This window comes from Triticum aestivum, chromosome 4A, assembly GCF_018294505.1.
Source record: "Triticum aestivum cultivar Chinese Spring chromosome 4A, IWGSC CS RefSeq v2.1, whole genome shotgun sequence".
NCBI lineage: Eukaryota > Viridiplantae > Streptophyta > Magnoliopsida > Poales > Poaceae > Triticum > Triticum aestivum.
The window spans coordinates 608,248,183-608,271,915 of record NC_057803.1 but is presented as its reverse complement, the minus strand read 5'-3'; the positions used below and the strand labels follow the sequence as shown (position 1 = coordinate 608,271,915).

Here is a 23,733-nt window from a genome sequence, read left to right as displayed (position 1 = left end):
AGCTCAAGTGGGAGTTCGACGAGGACTCTCAACGTTATTATGTTTCCTTTCCTGATGATCAGTAGTGGTGCCCAGTTGGGGGTGACCAGGACCATGTCGCATGTTGGGTTATCTTTTATTTTGGTGCCGTAGTCGGGCCATGAGTGTTTTGAATGATGTAATGTTATTTATGTACCTTGATTGACGTGGCGATTCTAAGCCAACTATGTTCTCTCCCCTTTATTATTATATTACATGGGATGTGTAAAGATTACCTTACTTGCGACATATGCCTTCAATGCGATTATGTCTCTAAGTCGTGCCTCGATACGTGGGAGCTATAGTCGCATCGAGGGTGTTACAATCCCTCTGAGATTAGCTGATATGGACCGGTGTGACCCTCCTAGGTTTCGCGTTTATGTATTTAAACCTTTACAATACAAATCCTACTGCTAACCCTTACAAATCTTGATCTCTGATCAGATGATCATACGGTGCCAAGACTGACTTTGTGATCTCTGATCGGTACCGTGGTCATACTGTGCAAGATGTGAGAACCTGGAATAAAAAAATACAGGTTCCCTCACCATTCAATGACGGAGGAAAAGGAAATTTACACCGGACTGGCTAATATGACCACGGTTCCATACCTGCTTTGATCGATTTGTCAGCCCCAAATTCTTTACTCTTCTTGATTGAATGCTTGCAGGTGGTGAATCATCTCGTTGCCGGTGTCAGAATAAGCATCAAGTGGCAACACTCATCTCTTTTGCCTGCAAGGATCTCAGTTTATGTGCACATAACTGACTCCCAGGTATCTTGCAGGTGACTTCTACTCTAGGAGTCTGGGGCTGGTGACGGCCCTCGGAGATGGTGTCATCAGCAGTAGCATCTGGCAAGTGCATCGAGTTTGTAGATCACAACTTCAGTTTCCAGCCTCAAAGTGACATAAACAACAGGTAGTTATGACACTTGCATCTAATTGGTTCCATGCAATAGTCAAGGTTTCTATCCCAACTGAGTTTCAACAGCCTCAAAGTGAAGGTTCCATCAAATGGTTCTTGCACCTGTTATTGGGACAAATGGTAATCAAAAAGAAAGAAAAAATCTCATAGCACAAATTTATCTTACATTGATGAGAAATTAGATTTGTTTTTGCAGTGCTAATTTTTTTTGCCTGTTTGAACTACCGTCAGAAGCACCCTTTGTTTTCCATATGAGGCAGTATATGCTAATAGATGATGCATGTTTCTGCCCTTATTACACAGCCTCAAACTGCATCACTACCAAATAGAAAGTTTTGCTAGCCATTTGACCTCCTTCTCTTTAGTCAATGCACACTACCTGTTCTGGTGGCAATTACAACGAACTGCTTAATTATTATTTGTTAGGTTGAGAACACGCAAAGTCTGTAGACTCATGCCAGCACACCATAAACAAATTACCATATTGTAATTGCCAGAACAGCAGATAACTAATATACAGCATCTATAATCCCTAAATTTTAGTGCTAGGATTCCTAATGGTCTGAAAATCCCAGATCAACTTAAATAAAGTTCTATTGCCTCACTGGTTGTAACACTAAAGAAATCAATGGCCCAATTAATTGTTCTCAATCACAAATCACAGCGACGTTGTATATTCTGAATTTACATCTGATGTGACACCACACATGAAAAAGCTGGTAGAACATTCCAATCATACGGGAATTGTAAGACGCATACCTTTTATCTTTTGTTAAGATCGGCTTCCATCGCTAGGAGTTCTTTTTCCTTTTTTCTTCACATCCTATATGAGATAATAACATGCAAAATATAAATATATATCAAAACTAACTTCGCACATGAACAGTTTTACCCTAGATAGTCTATTTTGTAAGGCGAACTTTGAGCTGGCACATGGATCACTTAAGATAGAGATAGAGAAAGTGTCCAAAGAGAATGACTAAAGTACCCTTCCATTAACTGTTTTCAAAATATGCGATAGAATGTTTTACGTGGTTGGTCATGCATATATTCTCATATGCTATAGTACTAATCATAGGATAGAGCTGAAGCTTCAAATTGTTTCAATATTTATGCTCTGAATCTACTTATATAATAAGCCATAGGTTAGAGCTTACGCTTAAATTTGGATGACCTAAAGCTATTTATAATATGAACTAATCCATAACAAGTAATGAACCATATGGTGTAGCTGAAGCTTCGCAAAACCTAATGCATTCACGGAACCGGAGTAGTACTACAGTTGGTGCAAGAGGCATATCTACTGATTTCACCAAATATCACAGGAACCGGCTATTTCGCCGCGCCAGGAAGTTTTGTTGATCATTAGGAGGGGTCATGTGGAAGGCTCACAACAAAGAGAATGGAATGGGAAACTTGTACCTTCAGTGCATACTACTCGATCGGCATGTAAGAATACTTTATAGCCCATATTTTTTAAATACAATTTTGATAAACATGTTTATTTGCTCATTGTTGTTATGTTTCATGAAAATTTTATTAGGGAACAAAGATGGAAGCCATTGCATACAACAGCCAGGCAATCCGTTTCAATAGCGTGCTAGAAACCGGTAGGACCTATGATTTCAATCGCGCCGGGTTCAACCCCACAGAAATGCCTGATGGACATTTCTGGTACCTAGCCATGGACTTTGTGACCACACTAAGTTCTACGACCGAGGTTACGATGTCGGCGCAATAGATAATGTTGACAATTTGCCCACCGTGCTTCCCACAGTTTGGAGAAATCTTTGAGCTACGGGACAAAACCATCACGGGTGCATCATTTAATTTGTTTTTTTTGCATATTACTCCGTACAACTCAGAGTCTCATTGTGATTTCAAATTTGCAGATGTGGTTGCTATCCTTGCCTATGTTGGTCAGATAGAATTTATGTGGGATTCAATATATAGGTGCCGCGTCCCTTCCCTCGAGATTGGCCTCATGAACTTTCAGTAAGCGCCAATTATAATATGAGATCATCATATGCTTCTTTTTGTAATTCTATTGTTGCAATGTTACTCACATTTGTATTTGTTTGTAGATGGCAGATAATTTTCTTACGTGTACGTGAAGAGCACGTTGGGCCTAACTTCTGGCATTTGCAATGCACTGACAACCTGTTCGAGAAGTTTGCTGTAACTTACATACAGGTAAATCAGAGGCAGCGTTGCTTGCAAACTATGAGGGAGAGCACATTCTTCTTCTCTCCCAACATTAATGATGATCATCATTATCTACAAGGTAGGGGCTGCGTTCTATTTTAAAATTGTTTTCAATATTTTTTTTCTGTAATACTATTTCACTACTATATAACACTGATTGTTATCGTAGATATCCATGAAGCCAGCCTGACGACACTTGATGAAACACGTGCTTATGACAATCGTGTTGTTCAAGGTAGGAACAATGGACGTCAGAACTATCACAGCCGAAATTAGAGCATCCTTGGTTTTGGACGACTGACTATGTACTGATGCATATTCAAATGTCGCAAATAAATGGCTTCTACAGTTTTGTTATGGATCGAATTGAGAATTATCATTTTGGCATTATGATTAATGTATTATACATATATATACCTTCATAATACGCAGTGTTCAGTATTTCGTCTTACGCCGTCGTCCTTTGTCCGTCTCTCCCCCACCATTCCTTTTTTCACACAAGCCAGGAAAGGAAACAGCAGACGCACACAGTAGTTTTTTTTATTGGAATAACTGACTAAGTCCTCTTCCCCTCGTGCGATCCCAACACAGGCATGATCCTGGGATAACAACATGCGCACCCACGCCTCCGCCGACGCATGTTTCGCCCCATCCGCCCGAGTCCTCTGGTCCATGTTCTCCCTCTCTTATCCCTCTCCATTTATGCCTTATCGATCCTAACACGATGGTCCGCAAACGGCGCGCATGTAAGGATTATGTTGAAGTTGGAATATATACCAAACAATAGTTGCTTCATTTTTACCTTTATGACTTTTATGTTTCTCGTGACTATGATCATTATAAACTCTTACTTGATCTTTAAAGACTTGCGGGAATAAAAGGCCAATGTGCGGTGTTTCATGCACTATCATATTGTGACTAGACTCACTACAGCTGTATTTTATTGATCAAGTAAACTATAGACAAAATTTGCGGGAATATTTCTTTCTAGAAGGCTTCCTATGTGTATCTGTAGGGCTTAACTAGATATGTCTTAGTTATTCCACGTTCATACGAGGCACTCAAACATAAAACTAAATGAAAACGCAACCCACACCAATTACATGTGATTTAGATGTGCAATATATACTACTTAAAAAACATCTAGACGTGCATCGGCAAAAACGAGGTTTTATAACTCAAAATTTTCTCTCCATGGAGATATACCCGTGCGTTAAGAATATGGATCAATACATGTAAGAGAAGTGGGCTGTAGTATCATAATTCAATTAAGGGTAAAGATATAGATTATTCCACATGGTATAGGTTATATTATGTTATATGTACCCCGTTGCAACACACAGGCGCCTATGGATCATATCATCACGTCTATAGTTTTTGTTATGGCAACTTGTAATTATGGAAGGATATGGGCCACCTTCCGAGTACATGACAACGTTTACTTAAAATTTCCAATACGATGTAGTATCCAATCTAACGGTGTGGCCTACCATACGTTCAATGGGTTTCCCATTTTGGCCATTAATTTTCCCTTAGTCAGATTTGCTTATAAGGAAAGTTAAATCCTGCTTGTTCCGATCTGGAAAGGGAGATGTATATAATAGAATTATAATCGGTGTTTATTTATTTGCCCATTGTAGTATGGAATAAGAATAAATGCTTTTCCATTTAGATGCAAGGTTTTGTAATGGATACATGCACAGATGGAATGATATCGGCACCTTCCAATCCAATGCTAATGCCTCACCGACCTGTTAGAAGGACAAGTCCCCTCCGACTATCATATATATGGCCCGACTGTGAGTCCACCATTGTCTAATGCCCTCTCGCTCGCTCATCCTGGTGCTAAGACGACTTTCTGCCCGCGGTAATGGCTGCAATGCCGATTTTTGATGGAGTGGATGACGCAGTCGAGTACATCTACAACTATGTCATGGTTTCCTCAGACGAGGAGAAATTAGAGTTTGTTCTGGCAGCCCTAAACTTCATCTATACTTTAGTTGCAATTGTTAGCTGCAGATCACTACCATTATAATTTGTTGCATGCATTTACTGAAAGTTCATGCTATCCTTTCTAAATACATAAGGTTCTTAAGATCTAACATAGTGGTTGCAAATAAATGGCCATGTTGTAATATTATCCTTTTACATTACCCCATTATAGGACCATCCACGCCACGTTATTTTAAAGTACAATATTTTTATGAACGGTAGTACATTGCAACGCGTACTGTTGCATGATACATGTGCCATCTACACATTAGTTCATAACTGTAATACTATAGCAATACATTGCATCCGAACATGTCAGATCATAGAGATAATACTTGGAAAAGGAAGCTCTGCTAAAAGCAAAATCGCGAATAAGTTCAAACATCAAAGGTACCTGTCTACATCATATTTGGTTATCTCAATAAATAGTACTCCTATCCTGAATTGACACTACGATTCCAATTAGAATATACATACATTTCAGACCTTACTAAAGTTTGGAAAAAATGTACTATTATTTACCCACACATTGAAGTATTACATTATTTTGATACCCTTATTTTTCTAACAGAATTGCTATCATGTTGTCTTGTTTGCAGCACAATATGGATAAGGAGCTCCCGTCCATTCGTTATCGAGTTAAGCCTACGAACTATCCAAGACACCATGCGAGGTGATACATGGGTCAATCCGAACTGCTTCCATCTTGCAGTGCGTAAGCTTACTAGCGACGCGATACAGAGGAATCCAGGAACAGACTTTGTTGGCTCCACACATATGTTTGATTTGCGATTCCATCGCCTAAAACGGGTGCTGATTCAGACTGGCTTAGGCCAAGCTGAATGCACCAACTTGTTGATTAACAATATCATTGTACGGCCTTTGTCGAAATGCGACGTGCTCATGACCCCGTCCATTGTAAGGATTTACATTCTTAACAATTGGTTTGTATACTATCTGTTCACCATTAACTTTGTATACCTATTGCAGTACCTATTGCCGTTGTATTTGGTGGATTCCTCCTACGGCCTCCTTGCAGTTAATATTGAAAATAGGAGGACTCTCCTGATTGATCATTCCAATGAGTCATTCTTAGGCTCAGAGGACATTCATGACAAGGAAGTTAAGAAGGAAGCCCGTATAGTTTTGCAAGAATTCGGCAGTGTGTTGCAACAGGGGAGGCCTGGTTTGAATCCCGATCTCGTGGATTGGCCACAAGATCATACATTTATTACAGCCCCGCGGTAATTTTTTAAATTGGTCATGCATATTATAGCCACACAGCTATAGGTTCTAATATATGTAGACTTTTGGTCACAGCCTAGATTCTGGATTGAAAGTCCTACAGGAGATGGCTCACCAAGATGATACTCGCGGGCATAACATGTCCAGGACTTCGGTACGTGCATATCTAACAAGTTTATGTCTTCCATAGCTATGTTAATTATAATTTTATGTTCTTCCTATTATGTATGTCTGTTGTGCAATTATTTTTTCAACAAGTTATTAAATTTTTGTTTATATTTTCTAGGATTCAATACAGCTCAGAAAGCACTTGCTGGTCCAGATGCTGGTGATCAAACGCAATGAAGCAGCTGGAAACATCCAAGCTGAAATCACAACGTCCTTGAGGTTTTTGGATGAATGACTCCGGACTGATGCATACTCATATGTCGCAAATATAATAAGCTAATAGAACTTTGGTAGGGATCAAATTGAGATTTATGTTTTTGGAAATATGAATAATGTATTGGATTATATATATATATATATATAGGAATTGACTATTCGTCACCCTGGGTGAGGAATAGTTATTCTTCACCCGCTCTATTTTACCATCAATGGACCGTAATTTTACGTTCTGTAAATTTTGCTTTATTTCCGAAGTAAAAAGAGACCGTAATAAAATATATAATCGTCAAAAAAATATTTTATGTTATGTAAAATTACAAATGTAAAAACATAGTGTAAAATACACATAAACTGTAATTTTTCTTGTCTTATGACCTATATTTTTATTTTCTTATGTCAAATTTTACGTCGTGAATCGATAGGAATGTAACTATTTGAATTCCAAACGTAATTTAATTATGAAATGATCGTAATATTACTTCGGGTGAAGAATAACTTATTCTGCACCCTGGGTGATGAATAGTAACACTATATATATATATATATATATATATATATATATATATATATATATATATATATATATATATATATGCAGTGAATAAAGGATTTGATGGATCCCTCTAGCTTCCTTTTCGCTTCAACGTTGTCTGCTTGTTTTGGTTCTATCTATTAATTTTGACTTCTATGTATATTTTGTACTATAACACTCGTGGCCACAGGAGCAGGTTTGTTGCTCCAGGTGAACCGGAGGCATTTTGTAATGGACCATGGCAGGTTCAGCCGGCATGCGAGGTTTACAGTCATGCCTCACATCATATACTAACTCGTATCGTATAACTCCATCCATACACGCACTGCTATACGATACAAGGTTTACATTGGCGGCCATCCTCACATGCAATCTATGGAATAGCCAATTTAAAATCATGCTGGATATAATGGACGTACCTTCAATTGCCTTTGATCTTCAAGTTCGCACATGATCCACATTTCTCTGTCATGCTCATGATGTCTCTGATAACCAGCTGATTAAATTGTATGTGTTCCTGATTAGAGTAACCAACATAAGCCCCTTCCAAAGTGTTTTCTTATTGACTATATAAAGTACAAGACGGTGCCAGCATTTTTCGACAAATAGTATACGTTACCAACATTTTCAAATTTGTGGGGGGGGGGGGCTGTTGGGTGGTAAAATAAGACGTTTGTGTTGTATGGATGAACTTTCTCTAAACATAATAGCCATATATACCTACCTATCACGTTAAATGACAATAAAATAAAGGAGGCACTAATGACTGAATAAGAGGACGAAAAAATATGCATATGCATCTCAATAGGTATCAAGGCTGCCCCTGATTGTAGATTTGTAATGGACTCAAGTTATTAAAATGTTGTGGATCTTACTCTTACATGAGAAGGCATCAAGGCTGCCCCTGATTGTAGATTCACCAAGGTTAGGTTGGTAAATGAACACATTTACACTGAAAACAGAAATATGTAATACGATACATTAGTATCAAGGAATTCCCATGTTACCATGAGCACGACGAGTTCAAGAAAGAAGAAAAAATCTCATACCAGTCTAACGGGATGTATTATAATAGCTTCATGTCGAATGTCTTGTAAAGTGAGTTAATATACAGTCGAACGGGGTGTATAATAAAAGCTGCCAGATCAAAACATCAAAAGATAACTACAATGAGTTTATATACAGTCAACCAAACAAGTGACATAAAAAGGCCAAAGCATTATTTTTCAGTGAGAAAATAAGTGAACAAAAAAACATTATAATTTCACTTTTACAACTTTAATATTTTAATAGACAAGTCACAGATTGTATCTATTGCTTTTTTTATATGCGAAAATTTTATACATAGTAAAAACTATTTTGTAACTTAAAGAAATACTAAAGAAACAAGATTGTTTTAAGCATGTTTGGATCTTTTACATCTTCTCTGATTTATTAGCAGACGTACTCCGTTGCCATCCTTCGGTGTATAGATTAATATGAGTTAATAAATTAAATATTTCATTTGTCTGTGATAGAAAAATAAGATTGTATTAAATCTAGAGATATGATTACCCTAATAAAGATATAATGCTTGTACATACAGACGACCACGGGGAGGAGGAAAAGGAAGTTTCTTTTATTTCCTTTTCTGTTGTATTCACAGACAAAATGGGCTGAAATAATGTAATCGGGAATATATTATCTGATACTGGGAGAAAGATCAGATCCGTCCACAAGTTATAATATGTTATACATGGAAATGAATAATTGCTTTAATTAAACGACGTTGATCATTTGGAAGGCAATATCAACTCTCCAATTTATTAGATGTCACGGTAACAAAATGATAAACTCCATCTGCCTACTATTTAACCACCCACCCAAGTTCACATATATCCCATCAGCAATTTCCGATCGAGAACTAAAGAACTAATTTTCTATCCAATGGAGGCGATCATTGGGAACGCTGCACACGCACCCGAAGAGGGTGTCTGCGGCCCAGGAGGATGTTCTCGGTCCCCAGGAGGATGTGCCTGCGCCCATGGATGTTTTGCCCCCCCCCCAATGCATGCCGTGGAAGACGCACTACAATACATATTTCACTTTATCATGGGCATTCGAGACCAAGATACATTAAAGTAAGTTGTCCTATTATACATTCTTTTACTATATACAAATAATGTTGGAAAACTCTTTTACACAGCAAGGAAAGATAGCTAGATGGGCAATCTTAAAACATTCATAGGTACATGTATAAGTTTTTTAGTTGAGTCCAACGCTACATGAACAATGACATGCAAAGCCCATGAATTAAGGTTCTAGATTTGATACGTGTAGGTTCATCTAGGTGAGGACAATCTGACCTCGTGCAATGTCATGCAATCTAAACATGAATTCGGTTTATAGGTTAGTATAGACAAAGTTAAACTAGAAGATGACCATTCATGTCTTTTGTTGGGCATTTTTTCCAGCTTAATATGGATAAGAAGCTCCCGGCCGTACCAGATCGACATTAGCCTCCGAATGATCCAGGACACCCTTTTTTTCATAAAAAACTTCATCCTGAATGCTTCAACCTTGTTGTAGATAAGCTTGCGAGTGCTAAATTAGAGAGGACCGCAGGCACCAACTGGGTTGGGAGCAAACATTATTTCGACTTGCAGTTTCATGCTCAGTCACAGGCCTTTAGGTACTCCTGGATGACTCAAGGAGAGCGCATCACGACGGTGATTAACTATGTTGTGGTCCAGCCTCTTCCTAAATATGATGTGTTCAACTCTATAATTGTAAGAGACGCTCATTCTTAAAGTTAGTTTTACTTATTATAATAGCAATTGACATGTGTCGACCTGCCACAGTATCTACTACCGTTGAAACTTTCGGATTCATTGTACGGGTTACTTGTAGTCAACTGGCTGAGGAGGAGGGTTGTCGTGATGGACCCATCCTTCAACACGTTCGATCCTGAAGATAGCACTCATAACATATTGATGAGGAAGGAAATCACACTACTGAAGGAAGAATTCAACACTGTGTTGCAGACTAGGATTGCTGGTTGGAATAACCAAATCATGGATTGGGAACAAGATACCATGTCCTGTGCTGCTCATCGGTAATATACTAAATTGATCGCATACATAAGATGCAGACCGTTATAATGTTTAATATTTATTTATTTTGTCACAGCAAACACTTAGGCTTCTTTGTGCTACAGGAGATGGCCCACCAGATTGGTCGTTTGCGTAGCATGGGCTGGATGAACACTACCGTAAGTACATAAATGATGAGTTGATGTGTGCTAATTAATATCCAGCCAGTTTATTAAATGATTTGAGTTTTTGCACCTTTCCTAGGATATTATACAGCTCAGACACCAAGCTACGGTCCACATGTTACTGTTCAAAGACAATGAAGCTGCTGCAAACATCCCGCCAGAGATTAGAGCAGCCCTGAGGGTTTTAAACAACTGAAGATGGGCTGATGCATGCAGATATGCCAAGAATGTTTTCCTATACTTCAGATTTGTTATGGATCGTTTTGATAATTATTTATTTTTGATATGAATAATTAGATAATAAGTTTGTGGGGTCCTCTATAGACATATGTTCAAAAAGATTAGGATGTTTTGGTATTATCAACCTATTGAAACTTTATGGTGTTTTGGTATTATTGAAGTTTGGTTTTATTACCATATTGTTGGATTATTAATTGATTTTGTTGCAACGTCATGAACGAATCATTTGGTTGTCTGCCATGAATGAGCATTTAGCTCCATTTGGGAAGCTGTACAGGGGTAATAGGGCTTGACGCTAGATGAGATGAGCAGCCAGAGTTTAATGTTTTTCACATACTAGGCAAATGCATGTGTGTGCACAGGATATTTACATCCTTCAGCGGCAGCATTGTGCCTCCAACTGTTTCTGCACCTACTGTCATTTTCCTCGAAGATGTACAAAGCGGATCTCATATTCCCCCGCCGTTAGAAGATCAATTCAGGAAAAATTCTTTCGAGGATCACTCCCCTTGCTGATCTTCCCGATTAGATCCCCGTGCCCCTCTCCCGATCGCTGCTCTTTCCCTAAAAACCCCCACTGGTTTCCAGCGCCTCCAACCACAACTAACTCTCGCCCCCGCCGCTCAGGTCGCCTACGGCAAACCAAAGAAGGATGTGGAGGCGGACGTGGGTTAGATATGGATCATTATTGTCTTGGACGTCGACGAGCGGTCGTTGATGGGGCGGGGGTGGCGCATCAGGAGTTATCCTTCTTCCTCCATTATCATATTCCACTCGCTTGCCGGTACCATGCGCCTCTCCCTCGCCCTTTGTTCTGACCTCTGCCATGCTAGGAATTTGAGATGTGCGGGAATACTATAAGGAAGAAGAGAACGAGCAAGAAGCCGAGGTAGTGGGTACAGCATCCGGGTCGAGAGTAGGTCTTAGCCACGCTTCATGGTGCAGGTGAAGATAAATTCAGCCATTTCCTCGGACAGGCTTTGCTCTGTCGGCGGCGCGGTCAGAGAGCATATGGCAGGAGCGCGCGGCCGGCCTGCTGTACGCAGTTGGTGCCTTGGTGTGCAGTGGCACGACTGCGCCCGAGCATGGAGATGGGTTTTGTGTAAGGGCGTGAAGCATGCGTGTTGTCGTGTTGCTGGCTGTGCTCTGCTCTGCTCACGGAGGATGCAGAGGGGTTGGTGGCTTTGGCGCTGGGAAGAGGAAGCTCATTGTGCTCTATCTTGTGGTTCAGAGAATATATTGTGTAGCCTGTACTATTCCTCTATGTCTTCCTCCCTGCTAATTCCTCTGTCTATGACAGTTATTTCCTGACTATTTGTGTGCACAGATCGAAATAACAATAGCAAGGAAAACTTGCAATAAGTGGGACCATGATTAAACTCGATCTGTTTATCTCCCTCTCAAGTCACAGTTTGGTTTGTACTTTTTTGGGGGAGCTAATGTTGATTTGTAGTGATTAATCATCCATTTGATTGAAAGTTCAGGTGGTCTTGGGGATCTCTAGGTGGCAGAAGATAGACATTTGGTGCCTTTTTGTTGCAAATATTTCTAGGTTGCTAGGTAGGCCAAGATTTCTCAACTTGCTGCAATATTCAGTTGTTGTATGTGGTCCTAGGCTCACACGAAATGCTGAATCATAGCAGTGAATGTAAGTTTTATTCCATGTATAGTACATAGCAGATTTATAGCTTAATATACTTGTATAAATCCTACAACTCCCACATTAACACACGAGCAGCCCTAAATAGTAAAGTCCATCCACGATATGTCAAAAGATCCATAAAGTCATGAATTATATTTGGCAAAAATAACTATAGGTAAATATAACGTCAATTCGTACTGATCAACATCAACGCTAAAATAAAAAGTTGATTCCATAAATCCACAATTAGTATTCGTTACCTTTGGCATTGGGAAACCATGGATAATCTGGAATTGACAGCATTCATCAAACTTGTGTGGTCTCTCAGATATTACAACTGCAACAAGTATAATGAGACTGTACATTACTACCAAATTATTGAATGAAGTATTAGTACAAAATGTTAAATCATACAAAAATAGCTAAGCAGGAAGATGATTAGTGTGCATGCTATGATTTTTGTTTGCTGTAGCTAAATTTGGCATGCAAGCAATGAAAATCTTTTTATTTAATTAATACAATAATTTAATTCTTTAGATAGTTATGATTATTTAGTTATTTGCTTATTTATTAACAGGTGTGCATTTGATGGAAAAAGGAAAGAGATCTGCACCATCAACAATGGTATATATGGTAGAAAACATTGTTATATATGGTAGAACTATATTCAGCCATGATCTACTACCCAGTTATTCTCCGCATGTCCTACCTATATATGTTAACCTTCTCTGCCATCCCTCCTCCCCCTCCTTGCTCTTCCTTCAGCCATCACAACAGCTGACCTGGACGAAAATTTCCCAAGGAGTACCTTGTGTAAGCAAGGAGCATATTTAAGGCGAGTTCCTCTAGGTACGAACAATTCTGGATCTTTATATTCTCTAAAAGTGTAATAGTTGTTATACTAGGATCATGTTTGGTTGAGATATACTATCAAAAGTATGATTTATCTTGCATTTTCCATATGTTCACCTACAAAATTATGCATGCAATTCTGAACACGTGATTTTCTGAAGCACATTATATAGCAAAAAAAGCATGCATGCAATTCTTAACATGGCAGAGAACAAACAAATAAACAAACACTTATGAAAATCTTAATATTATAATAGTCATAATAATAAGTCCTTTCATGTAATAAAAGTCATGTGCGTTGCACCGGTGTACAAAATGTAAATCTATGCTTACACACTTGAAAAAAACTACAAACAAACAACATTGCAATCAGTCAAACAGCCATATCAGAACAAATAATTCAAACAATTTTGGTTAAAAATATTTGTCAAACATCTAATACCTTATAAGTTTGCAAATCCCGTACCATTCATAGGAAACATACACATGGATATGCTCTTACTTGATTTTCCACATGGCAAGTTAAAATAATTTTTGTTGTATCAAAAGTATTGTGATAAGATTTAGGATCAAAATTGATGAATGATTTCGGATTATGTAGTCAACAAGACAATACAAATATATCTCATTGTTGCATGCCTAAGGCTCAAACCCAAAAATAGCCATGCACCCATAGTGAACAATAACCAGACAAATCATGAGCAAATTCATTCAAAAATATTGGCCGCATGTTCTCCATTTATAATTCACAACCAAGAGTCAAGTCATGGTCGTAGGTAAGTTTCATAGCAGAGTATATATTGAGCCTTGGCTGGAAAAATAGTTGGAAACTAAAAAATAAATTAAATTGATGGTCATGGTTGTCTGTCAATTAGTGTCAGTGTTGGACAATGATACAACTAACAATCGAGAAACCAACTTGCTACTTAAATTGCTTGCTGGTTAGAATAATAGATCCATTATAATTTGAACAGAAGCCTTTATAGAGGAAGACTCATCTTAGCATCGTAGTAGGTCCGGCTGGTGACAACGTTGGGGACTTGGTGACGAACTGGCCAACCACACCATGCCGCAGAGTTGGGGAGTCGTCACTCCTTCCCGTGGCTGTGAGGCCGGGTCACGGCGCCTCGGCTCATCAGGAAAGAGGAACCACATCAAACCATTATATAAAGGAAGAAGAAGAGGACGATAGGGGCGGGATCAAGAAGGGGGCGATGTACCGGAGTTGCTAGTGATGCAGATCAAGGAGACGAACACCGTTGCGGATGTGACGGGAACTGGACCAGACCGAGCACCCGATCCTTTTTCATTGAGCTCGCTGCGGCCGTTCCCCGTTGGTCGCGCTGCACACAGCTCGTCAGATCCCCTGGCCGCACAGGTAGGTCGTCTGTGGGCGGAGTCACACGGTCGACACGCGCGACCATGCGGCGGGGGGAGTGGAGATGGCCGAGCTGCTGGTGGGGGTGGAGAGGACCGGTGAGGCCGCCCCAATATCTGCCGCGGCATGGGATGGATCATATGAATTTAATATGTGTGAACTAATTATCCATAACTACCTTAATTAAAATAGTAGTGACTTAGCTAAAACAATTTAAAAACATGATCCAGATCCCACAATAGTTCCATCTACAATTAATCGGCCAAACATCCAGTGACAACCACTGTGCTAAGAAGTATCAAACTTAGCACACCTCATAGCAGTTCATGTTTGTGCTAAGTCACCACATGATTGAGTGGAATAGTTAAGAGCTCGTATTTATTTGTGAAGGCCTGTATAATAGTAAACGAAGTAGTCGAACGCCTGTTTAAGTTTGTTAACCATGCTATGGTAACTGCATAATATGCTACTAACTAAAAGTGACATCATCAAAAACAAAAAACAAAAACACATACATAATAATTGCTAATAAAATTACAGGAAAACTTGCATTGGAAGAAAACAGTCCCTCAATTATACGCTGCTAGAAAATTAAAATCAGGGGCTAATCTGTTTGGGTTTAGTTTAATTCAATCCTAAAATTCACAAACAACAATTATACACTGCTAGAAATTAAAAATAAAGCACACATAAAAATAGGTTATCCTAAGCTTAGTTCTACTACGGTTACTTTCCCATGAAGAATTTTTGTCCTCCATACTACATTTCCAGTAAAATGCATAGGCGTCAAAATATGAAGAGTAAAGCACCCACATTAATACTAGGAGCTGTCAATATGGATAACTTTGAATTGCAAGAGGACATGGCTGAGCATTAAAAGAAAAGAGAGGACACAACCTAAAATCTTTTTCCACATGGATAATAAAAATTAAAATTGGAGAAGGAAAAATAAGAAGAAGCCCTCACATATAATCGACATGTTGAAGGTGAGGGAGCTGACATATACATCCTCTCATCGCCACATGCATCCCAGTTCGCTCTGCCCCGCATCAGTACAGCAGGGCAATAGGTGCCAGTGCTGCTCCTGCAAATGTTAATGTGGCCTTCACAAGTGGGTCTGGTTCTTAATAGCAGTGGCTAATAATAGGAAATCATTAAACATGTTACTTTGAGATATGCATGCCAAATAATGCCTGCTCAGGTGATAACTTTTCTTGGGAGTGTACCTTTGTGATAATTTGGTAAATTTGCATAAATTCAAGTCAAACCAATTGATTCTGCATAAGCTAATTATATGCCACACCACAATCTAAGATAGTTTAACCTCCATTGGTTCATGACTTGTTTTCTGAACATCTTAGGGTATTTGATAACATAGTTTTTAGATAATGTGCAAGAGCTATGCGCTTCTTATTTTAATCCGAAAGCATTACCGATGATAAGAAACTGACCAAGAAAGGATTTCTCAGAAAGTTAAGTAAAAACATACACCAAACCTAGCAACAGGTGCATGAAAGGTGCACAGCTGTACCCCTTCTATAAAAGGTCAATGTCGTCTGTTATCCGTCATGCACAGCAAGACGGTCTGCAACATATTGAAAAAAATGCTCAAAGTTGTAGCAAACATCTGCACAAACCCTATAATAATGCTCAAGGTTCTAGCAAACATCAGCAGAAACCCTAGCTAACATCTAGCAAGCATCTACACAAACATATGGAAACTAAAATGCTCAATATTCAGTTCAACATCTGCACAAAACCTACAAAATAGATCTAAGGATGCAGAGATGCTGCCACAGATTAAGGATTAATTTGCTTACCATTAGATAAGCGGGATCCGTGCGAGCTAGCTGTTGCTGAGAGGGAGTTGCTGCCGAGGGGTGCAGCAGCATGAGGCGGGCACATAGCGATGTCATGTGGCCGGCTGGCTGGAGCGGTGGGGATGTGGAGGGGTGGTCAGATGCGCCATTGGTTGAGGTGACTGTGTCCCCGCGGCGCGTCGTTCGGCGCACAGCAAGCTGAGTGCTTGTGCATGTCATCCCTCCTCGCCGAGGGCGGCGGAGTCGGCAAGCAGTCGTCGTCCTCGCCGTGCATGCGAGGTTTGGTCACCGTCCCGCGCCACAGATAGAATAGAGAACCACATCAGCACGCTAGAAACATTCGAAGAAGACTAGGTGGGGGCGGATCTGCCATGGGGAGTGTCGTACCGGAGCTGTGGCGTTGCAGATCTGGACGCAACTCCTCGGATCCACCTGCGACATCGCCGGAGAGGAGCACCGCCGTGGATCCGTGCTGAGTGCATGTGCATGTCATCCCTCCTTGCCGAGGGCGGCGGCGTTGGCAAGCAGTCGTCGTCCTCGCCGTGCATGTGAGGTTTGCTCATGGCGCCGCGGCACAGAGAGAACAGAGAATGAGTTTAGTGGCTAAGAAGACGAGGAGGGGGCAGATCTGAGCAGCCCACGTTGAATGGATTTATGAGGCATGGGTAATGGCTTACCGGAGTTGTGTCATTGCAGATAGTGACGCGTCGCTGCGGATCCAGCTGCGACATCGCCGGAGAGTAGCGCCGCCGCGGATCCAACCGGAACGGGACCGCATCCATCACCCGCAGGTGCTCCAGGAAGCGTGCCTCGTCCGTCGCGCTCGGTCGCGCAGTCCACAGCAGGCAGCCCCAAGGTCAGTGGATGCAAGAGACCGATGCGGTGGCCGGCGGGCGGGAGAGTGGGTCTTCCTGCTCGTCAACGCGGCGGCGATGCGGCGGGGGGAGGGGAAAGGGCGAGAGGGTTTGTGTGAGTGAGACGAGAGGAGATGAGAGAGTGAGCGAGACGAGAGGATAAGGTATGTTAGGTAGAATGCGGCAAGGGGAGGGGAACGGGCGACGGCTCGTCGTTTTAGTTCTGCTGCCGCCCTAGAGGCCTGCGTGCCAGGTGGGCCGTGCTGGCGTGCCGCGTAACAGGCCCGTCGTGGCGGGCATGGCGTTTTTTTGCTGTTTTCTTTTCCTTTTTCTCTTTATTTTTTTGGGTTTCTGTTTATATTTTATTTCCTATTCTTTTTTATTTTTTAGTTACAGTAATTTGTTTTAATTATAATATACAGCGTTCGTTGCATGTCACAAAAGTGTTCAATAGTATTAATGAAATGTTCATAGTTTTTTTAAACAGTTCATCATCCATTACAAAATTGTTCAACATTTATTATAAAATATTCAATGAATATATAATCATTGTGTTTTTAAATTTGGTAACTGTATATTACAAAAATTCGAAATATGTATTAAAAATTTGTTCAACTTATATTACAAAAATATATAATCATTGCGTTTTTATGTTTATTTTATTTTCCTTTTTCTCTTTTTTTATTTTTGTTATGTTTAAATTTTTTTTATCTATACTCTTTTATAATTTATTTATAATGTTTGGTTTCTATTATAATATACAGAGTTCAATGCATGTCACAAAAGTGTTCAACGGTATTAAGGAAAAGTTCATGTTTTTTTGAAAAGTTCATCGTCCATTACAAAATTGTTCAACATTTATTGTAAAATGTTAAGTGAATATATAAACACTGTGTTTTTTAAATTTGTTAATTGTATAAAACCAAAAATTTGAAATATATATTAAAAAATTGTTCAACTTATATTACACAAATATATAATTGATGTGTTTTTTGTTTATTTTCTTTTCCTTTATCTCTGATTTTTTTATGTTGATATTTTTTTCCTAAACTTTTTATTCTTTATTTAGATTGTTTCGTTTTTTATTATATGATGCATACAAAAATCCTATTTATATTCCAGCATAGATATAAAGTGATGTATTCCGACATACGCACTGATGTAACGGTGACAGTCCACACTGAAACACCACGAGAAGAGGTGCATATAGCTAACCTTACTCTGTTATTATAGATGATAATATGAATAGTCTATTTATATTCTTGTTTAATCCGAATATAGGAGACATGGATATGGACATTGGAGATGCACAGAAAGAATACATGGAGGTTTCAGATGCAACGTCGAAGGAAAGGGCCGGATATTCACAACATAATAACGTCGAAGAGGTTATATCTCATAACAAACCAAAAAAGGATGCTAATTTGCGTGTTATCCCACTAGGTATATGTTTATATTATTATCGATCTTATTTTTGTGATATTGCCTTTTGTATTCAACTAATTTGGCTCATTTTTTTAAACTAAGTTGTCTCACTTTTTATGAATTTGACAGACTATGTTTGTACCCTAGAGATATTACAGTCATCGAATCAATAAAGTCTGCCCGCAAGGATACCCAGTTCGTGGACATTGGAGATGCCGTGTTAGCAACCGACGATTTGAAATGCCTTATAAAAAATGATATGTTCTTACATAACAGTGTAAGACCAATTGCATAAACTTTGTAATCAATAATATGAACAATATATAATATCATAAAATATAAATATATCCTAAATGTTGTTTACAGGTGATAAATACTTACATATATTGCATCCTTGCTTACGACCATCTACAAGACAGAGCGGGTGAAAAGGTACACATTATTAGCACGTTTGTATCTGGCCAGATAAAAGAAGACGGTGAAAGAGACATCGACCCATCAAAATATCGTCGCTTTGTGCGTCATGTTAATAATTATCTACAGCAAGATATGGTTAGTTGTTGTCTTCATATCCATGCATATATTTATGGATTTTTTTATTTAGTTCTTATGTCTAATGATTTATTAATAATTATGTCTAATTGTGATTGTGATTTGTATGATATTTACACCAATTATTCATTTCGATAAACATGCCGGGCTACCATTGGTATCTAGTAGTCGCCAATGCCAAAAAACGAGAGATCCAAGTATTGGACTCACTTGGTGAGAATGTCAAACGCAATGACCTTGCTACTACGGTAACTATCTATTTTTTTACTCATCTTAACATATGTTTTGTTTGACTTCATCCCTAACATTTCTCGTATGATAGTTACGGGGGCTCGAGAAATGGTTGAAACTTGCATAGCAGAGTCCGGAGTTTATCAGAGGTGATAAGTGGCCCGATCTCAATGTTACAGAATGGACGGTTGAGCAAATTTAGGAGGCAATACAAACCGATGTGTAAGCAATTGTTAAAATGGTTTGTTTATTTGATTCATCTGTATGATATTCTAAAACACACTTACCAAATATTATAGCGTATCATGTGGGTTGTTTATGCTAAATTACATGGAATATTGGACATCACATGGACTGTCAGACCAGTTCACCCATGTATTTCATTTTTATACATTATTTCGTTATTTTATCTGAAAATATTGTATAACTTTTTTGTATAAATTTTTTTAGGAGGATATGAAACATTTTCGTCAAAAATTAGTAGTCATTTTGCTTGATTCAGAGCTTAATTTGCTAAAAGGATGTCCCATATACCATAAACCTGTCAGCGAAGAAACTTTAGCTAATTCTGATTTCGAGATCCTGGATAATCCTCCTGACGTAGTCGAAGAAAAACGTCCTGCCCCAGTCACTATCATTCCCACGGACCAACGTCAAATACTTGCCGACCTCTACAAGTACATCATGTCGATTGATGATGCCGGGTGTTTGGAGTAAGCATCATGTATCAATATTTAATGTGCGGATGTATATTATTGTTCTTCTTACCATCCAAATTACAGGATGGTATGGGTCCGGAGCTGCACACCCGATCCAATGAGCTTAAGTCTTAAGAAACTTCAGTGCATACTTAAGATGGAGCAGCCTATGGACAATGATTGCTTCAACACTGTCGTGCGTATGCTGCCATGTGATGAGGGAGTATTGTTCACAGACCCTCCTATACACTACATGGATCTACGATTTTGTGTAAGTTATCGCAACTCTTCATTCTATGTGCCATTAGTATCAACTAGTTTAAACAATATTTCTTCTTTTACTTAGTCCATGATGCTAGAGTCAACACGAGGTCAGAAGTTTTGTGAGAAGGAAACTATCCAGACGTTGGCAACATTATTTGATAGCTGGCCTGGAATGAAGAACGACATCTCATCTTGCAATAAGGTAAATAAAATATTTTGTCCATCGTTATGATGGTTTGTTGTTGTTTCTAATAACTTCACTTGTAGATTTATCTTCCCTATGCATCCATCGGCCGATACATATTGTACGTCATCGACAAAGAGGCACGTCGTCTATATTATGGATCCTAATCAAACATCACAATCATCAGAGGATAAAAACTTGAGGCATTCACTGAAATTAAAAAGTTTTGCAAAGGATTTCAAAGAAGCACTCGAAATAAAGATGCCTGGTTGGAATTATGATATATCTAAATGACAACGTTTATTTCCGTTTGGTGTTCCAATGAGTGTAGACGGGTAATGAATTCATAACAAGAGTATTTACTTTTGTTATCACTATATTTTTTATATTATTAAATTAATTTTTTTCAGGAATGTGTCTGGCTATTTTATTTTTCATTTTATGCTTTGGTGGAACGGTAAAGAATTAGTGAAGCTGATTTGTGCGGTGAGTATTGTGCGTTACATGTTTTAAGACCTTCGGCGTGAAATTGTCATACTAACTACATGTCTTATTTCTGCAGGATGGGAATGAATTGAGGAAGCATTTTTTTATTATACTTACTAAAACATCATGAGAATGAAGCTAGAGGTAACTTTTCTGATATTGTGAAAGAATTTCTTAAGCGCATCATCTAGATATTAATAGTTTTATAATAGATATTCAGTTGGAACATCACTCAGTTGTTACATGGACATCTCGTTATTTTTTCTTTTATGTTATCCAATTACATTGCAATAATGGACTTGCGTTATTAAATAATTGTGTTTGTGTTATATTGTTTATATGTGTGAAATATTTCAAGAGCCCGTGGCAACGCACGGGCATTCTACTAATACAACCTATTGACAATACTAAACTTTGCAGTCTCATGCGCCACTGGAGATTTTTAAACTTAAGAGGCCGAGCTCCGTGCAGGCCTCCATTTGCAATTTGATTTCATGTTTCTATACTTTAAAAAATCAGATATACATGGACTGTCCGGTATATTTGTACCGCACATATACTGATAAGACTAGTTCATCTATAGTTCCCGCTGCAGTTGTGTCCTCGGAAGACCCAAAACAACCAGTGCTTCCTCCAGATCCGATCCATGGGCAACTGCTACATGGACTACATTATGCAGCCGATTCACGGATGACACAAAATTACAGCCATGTATCCATGTAGATCAGAGTGTCATGTGATTTTTTCCCAGGAAAATTGCGTGCACAGTATTTCCACACTAAAATAGATGAGAAAAGGCCATTACCCTCACCCGAGAGAAGAAAACAGTATCTGATTGCAAAGTTTTTTTTTAGAAATAGACTCAAAATGAGCCCATATTTGAATTAACTAAGCCATCAACCGACCAGGAACTACATGGCCCGGTTACAAAGATAGCTCTTTCAATGTAGTCCCTCCGTTCCAAAATTCTTGTCTTACATTAGTCTAGATACGGATGTATCTAATACTAAAGTATGACTTGATACATCTGTATTTAGACAAATCTAAGACAAAAAATTTGGGACAGAGGGAGTACTTTGAAAGCCAATCATATACAGGCCATTTAATCCATATCTTGTACAGTGAGGACAAGCTAACTTACAAAAGTGTTCTTTAGCAAATCTGCAATATAACATAATTACTTCCTGCCATAGTGTCATTCCCAATCAAATCATGATTAACCATAGATTACTTTCTCCCATAGTGTACTGGCATAAGAACTCTGAGCGAGCTAGGAACATGATACGTACACTATACTGATAAGACTATTCATCTATCAATCTGTGTCCTCCTCACAAGACCCAAAACAACCAACGCCTCCTCCAGATCTGATACACGGGCAGCTTCTTTGTCTCGTATACAGCGAGATGAAGAACATAGATCTGCTCTATAGGCAGCTGTTTCGTCTCAAGACCAACACTGCCCCTTCAAAAGCTCCCTCCGCCAAATCTGCCGACGAAGACTAGAAATTCAGTCAATAACCAAGAAATTGCACCGCTAACCTTGTTGTCTGAAAGCTTTAATTAATCCCTGCAGTCAACTTTCTTGAGATTTAACAAACACCGAGGAAAAGCTTACAGGGAGCGGCTGTTGAGTTGAGATTACCCCATACGCATGTACGGCGTCGAGCTCACGCTCTCCGCGGGGTATGGGGTAATCTCATCTCAACAGCTGCTAGAGAGCACAAGTAGGGATGGAGTCGAGCTACCAGTAGGGGGCACCCACAAAAAAATGTATACCGGTAGGGTCAGCTCAACATGCAAGACCAAATGTTAAACTGAAGGAGGTAGGGTACAAAAATCGACGTGCAGCATGGCTAACAATCCGTCGACCAAAACAGCATGTTGGCCAGCAGGTCCGCTTGGCTGTGTGCATCCTACTATGTAGAGGTCGGGTGTGTGCTCATAATGTTTGTATCCTCTTGATGTTTCATTTTGAGACAATAAAAATCCATCCTTTATCAAAAAAAAAAAAGGCCAGCAGGTTCGCGAGCACCCGTGTTGTCTGCTTGCGTTGCGCCTCACGCAATGCTGTCGATCAGCCGATACACCACAATGATGTCGATCAGCCAATACACCACAATGCTACTGCCCAGGAACACAATGGCCACACGCCGAGCGACACTAGTAGTGTGGCTACACGCAGCTCGAACGTTGACCACACATCCTGGATAGCGGACGACAGGATGAACCATGAGCGACTTGCAGAACACCCCCCGCTAATACTTTCACTCTGCCAACCTCTCTTCTTCAGAACCCCAGATTCAACTAGCTCCCGAGCGCCTCCACACACGTTCTAGTCCCGAGGCGCACCCGAGGAGCACCGAGACCCTCTCTCCGCCTTCACCCAGTCTTCCTGGCCGCCGGCGCCCATAGACGTCGCCGGAGCAGCATCTTTGCCCCCGCACCACCATGCTCCGTCCATCTCCTCCCTATCTTCTCCTCTCTCCCTTTCTCTCGGTGTTCACACGACGAAGCCCGAGGAGCTCGTTGTCGCCCTTGCCCACA

The 23,733-nt window shown here is 39.6% G+C and overlaps 1 long non-coding RNA gene across 1 annotated transcript; it reads right to left on the bottom strand.

The window, feature by feature from the left end:
- Nucleotides 1–260: 260 nt before the first annotated feature.
- Nucleotides 261–14,594, bottom strand: LOC123082573 (uncharacterized). The gene is made up of 8 exons (XR_006439066.1): nucleotides 13,153–14,594; nucleotides 12,704–12,780; nucleotides 8,355–8,442; nucleotides 8,181–8,257; nucleotides 7,725–7,822; nucleotides 1,704–1,767; nucleotides 630–1,046; nucleotides 261–537 (listed from the first exon to the last, which is right to left on the bottom strand). It is a non-coding gene; the product is annotated as an uncharacterized lncRNA (long non-coding RNA).
- Nucleotides 14,595–23,733: the final 9,139 nt, after the last annotated feature.